The 4,189-nt window shown below is 40.6% G+C and overlaps 1 long non-coding RNA gene across 2 annotated transcripts; it reads right to left on the bottom strand.

The window, feature by feature from the left end:
- Positions 1-175: 175 nt before the first annotated feature.
- Positions 176-2,705, bottom strand: LOC115399656 (uncharacterized). Of its 2 annotated transcripts, none has more exons than XR_003932706.1 (3): positions 2,656-2,705; positions 554-680; positions 176-396 (listed from the first exon to the last, which is right to left on the bottom strand). It is a non-coding gene; the product is annotated as an uncharacterized LOC115399656 (long non-coding RNA). The 2 variants fall into 2 exon arrangements; XR_003932705.1 differs by lacking the exon at positions 2,656-2,705 and adding an exon at positions 2,219-2,602.
- Between the last annotated feature and the right edge of the window lie 1,484 nt (positions 2,706-4,189).

Below are 4,189 nucleotides of genomic sequence, written 5' to 3'. Positions count from 1 at the left end.
GATGGAGGCTCTCCTTCCTGGAAGCTGTCTCCAGCTGCTTCAGCTCAGGTTCCCTCTGAAGCTCCTCACTGAGTCCCTCTGTGATGTGGAGCTCAGTGTAGATCCTGTTGAGGAGGCTTCCTCCTCCTGCTTCATCGCTTCCTTCAGTCACACGTTCACATCTCCTCCTCACACTCTTCTTATGTTCTTCTAGAAGCTGCTGCAGACCAACACCTGCTCAGAGACAACAACAACAATCACACTGCACACAAACAACAATCTTTCATGTCTCTACAACAAAACAAGTCCAGTGAAGACAGACCAGTCCCTCAGCAGACATGTCCACGCTTACTTAGTGCAGCGGCGCTTCTGGATCTTTCTGGTTGCTCCTCACACACATCAGTCCTCTTCTTCTCTCTGTGGACACCAAGCAACATTTACTCTGAGCAACACAACACAAAGATCCAGCTTCAAGTCTCACACTGCTTCACAATCCTGGAGCTGAATCTGAAAGGGAGCTCAACATCTCTCACTGTGGTTTGGAGGAAATCAAAGAAGACGAAGAGTTTCTTACTTTGTGTCTGAAGGTCCAGGTTCAACACTGAAGACTGGTGGAAGATCCATGGACCGGTCACTCTTCAGAGACAACCTGTTGGATCCTGTCTGAGGAGCATTTGGACACACTTTTCTCGGGACGATGTCTAAGGTAAAGCACATTGTAATATTTGTCAGAAATACATCTCTTTCAATCTTGGGTCAACAAACAGCTTTACACCAGTGTATGGAAACTCAGCCCCAACAGTAACAGTGTTGCATGTCAGGAAATAATGGCGTGACTCCTGCTGGACTGAGGGCAACGTCGCCGTCCTTCTACTAGAGATCACATGACGTTCATCAAGCAGCCAGTCTTCAGAACGGCTCTGTCAAACGAACCAAAACAGTCTGGCTGCAGACCTCGCCTCTCAGGCCCCTTCTTCTCTTTCGTTTATTGGCGGCTGGCCACCATCTTGGTGCATTACCGCCACCAACTGGGCTGGAGTGTTATTTAAGACTGGTCAGATGGAAGCTTTAGCTGCATTGAATAAGGTTTTCATGCACATACACTTGTGCATTTTCTTTACATGCTTACTTTTATTTTACATACATCACATACACTCTGAAGTAGCTCCTAACAGTTCCTGCTCCTCTTCCTCATCTGAACGTTGCCATTAATGAGCCAGTCTGTCTGTCTGACCAGCAGAATGAGAAGGGGAGCTGCACATTGAGCCTGAGTGAGCTGAGAGAGAGAGGAGCGCTATTTGTAATGACCTCACCAACATAATAAAACACGGGACCAAGATTTTAACCAAATAAAATATTTTTTTTATTAACCAACACAAGAATACTACAACAATGTCCACATTTCAATAAAAAATAATTCCTTTTGACTTTTTCACACACAAAAAATGTCAATACTAAAAATATAATATAAAAAAAGGTAACAGTTTCAGCAGGACCATTACCCATATGTATTTATGAAAAAAAAAATAGTGCAAATAAGCTGCAAAATACTATTGCCTCTTTGCTCTTTTGTCAATGAGCTTATGTCCTGAGGTCCCCTTTTTGTCCCTGAATATCGTGAGTAGCTATATAATACAGTAAATAAATATATTTAAAAAATATCGTAAAATGCACAGAAAATAATTTAAAATAAAAAATAATAAAAATAACACGATAAACAAAACTTTAAAAACACACAAGACGACCACACAGCGTCTGGTTCAGAGTCACACGCTTTAAATAAATCCAGTCAGAGCAAATATACTGTAAACTATAGTTGGTTGTGAATCTCCACTAGTTTTGATATATGTGTGTATGTGTATATATATATATATATATATATATATATATATATATATATATATATATATATATATATATATTAGTTCCGTTAACACAATCAGGATTTATTTCAGTTGACTAAATAGCCTATATGAAAATAGTTTAATCACTGCTTAAATTACATCGTTGACCACCAATTGCACCTTGAAAAGCAACATGAAATTATGCTGGTAATACCAAAATCTTAACGACTTCTCAAAAACAGCTCCCTGGATATTCTGGAGGCTTCTGTTGAAAAGCCTCAGACCTCTGTCTGTGTCGGGGTCTGGTGGGTTGGGGCTCTCCCTTCGTCTCCCTCCGTTAACGCTGCTTTTAAATATTTGTGCAGATTGGTGGAGTGACCACAGCAGCGAATTACCTTTCTGCACACATTACATGATGCAGTGTCTTTGTTTGAAGCTGTGAAATAAGTCCACACAGCGCTTCTTTTTCCGTCCACCGTCGCTTTCCTTGGTCGCTCTCTCTCTCTGCTCCGGCAGTGAAGAGCAGAGGGAGAAGGGGAGAGGCGCAGAGGTCCGACAGAGAGGCTGCGCTGACCATACACCTATACAAAGTTGTTATATGATGTCTATGGCGCTGACATACTCTGAGCAGAAAACAAACAAACAAAAAAATCGATCTCAACTCAGTTGAGTCACTATTTTCGGTCCAAGTGTACAGTAGTTACTTCATTTCCGGGCTGGACTGACGCCTCAGATGCGGTGGCGGGGCCTGAGAGGTGCGGTCTGCAGCTCAACTCCCTTCACAGAGCCAGAAACCCCGGATCCAGAACAGAACAGCAGCAGCAGCACTCACCTGCTTCTCCTTCTCTCTCAGTCTGAACTCACGCGGCGCTTCACTTCTTCTACTTCTTCTTCTTTTCCTTTCCGGCAGGCTGTACACATATACAGTGTAATGCTGCCCTCTTCTGTTCAAAGAATTACTCGCAGTACTTTATATCGGCGCTGCGCTTCCATATGGGCGCTTCACTTCCCGCTTCCCCGTTTTTTTTAAACTTTATTAACACATATAAAGCAGAACAGTGCAAAACATTACAAAACAATGAATGCCGCCAGGCGGCTACAACATTCATAAGCAGCATATTAAAATATCACATTACATAAATACATTGAAAACCAGTGGTGGAAGAAGTACTCATTTTGTTTACTTAAGTAAAAGTACAGATACTGGGGCAAGAAATACTTAAGTAAAAGTCAAAGTACCCAAAGAATAATTTACTTCAGTAAAAGTACAAAAGTACTTGCTTTAAAATTTACTTTGCAAGTGAAAAGTAAAAGTATTTATTTCTGATGAAAAAATGCAAAAATGTAAAATACTGAGCGTGAATTGTGAATGTAGTAAATATTCAAAATAAGAACCAGGCAAAACACTGTCTGCTCACATTTATTTAGAACAGAGCATTGTAAAAAAAAGCTTTACAAGCTCAAAAAATGTGAATTATTTACAATTCTGGCATAATATTTAACAAGACAGAAAATTCTCTTGGCAAGTATTTTACAGGTGTTTTTGGTTCATCTTCAAAAGAAGTTTATTTTCAAAGTTTTTAGAATGGAGACGTGCTCTTTTAGGAAAGATGATCAATGCTTTTGTATTTTCATTCCAGAAACATTTACATGGCAATGGCAGAAACACTAAAAACTGGGAACTGTTCCATTGTTCTTTCACAGTAGGAAAGAGACAGTTTAGAGACCTGATGTACCCTGTGACTGCAAAGTTCTTATAGCCTGCAAAAACCCGGGATTTAACCAGGGACCTTTAGAACTTCAGTCTCTCCCAAATGAGCTATTTCGGCACAAATTGCTCATAAAATTCAATTTGATTGTGTGCTCAGTAGATTTGCAAGTACACTAATAAGTAATATTATGTCATATAACGTACTCCGACACACTACATATAACTCCTTCCCCTCCTCATCTCTGGAGGGCGTCGTGCAGGTTGACAGTTTGAGTTTAAGTGAGTTTAGAGAGTTCAGGTGGTTTGCCATTGTAGCGCGCACGCAGTCAGAAAATATGGATTGCTGCACTGCTTATTTGGCAACCTCAGGAACTCACATACCGATATGATTGGCTCTGGAACCCAGAAGTGTGACAGTCCAGCCCCGCCCATCGGAGTTATTCTGTCCCAAAATTGAAACTTTTGAAAGGAAAAAAACTTGATGAAGACATTTGTTGATGGAGACAACAGATTATTGAAAGGGAATGTTTCTTCGATGACATGTGAAAAATGGGAAGAGTAAATTTCTTAGTTATTGTGCCTTTAAGCTATCAGTTTGACAATGGCAGCGTTCACACATTCACTGATTGGCCTCGTCATTGGGTTTATTTGAGGA

The sequence above is a fragment of the Salarias fasciatus genome, chromosome 13 (genome assembly GCF_902148845.1).
Source record: "Salarias fasciatus chromosome 13, fSalaFa1.1, whole genome shotgun sequence".
Taxonomy (NCBI): Eukaryota; Metazoa; Chordata; class Actinopteri; order Blenniiformes; family Blenniidae; genus Salarias; species Salarias fasciatus.
This window is presented reverse-complemented; position numbering and strand designations above follow the sequence as displayed.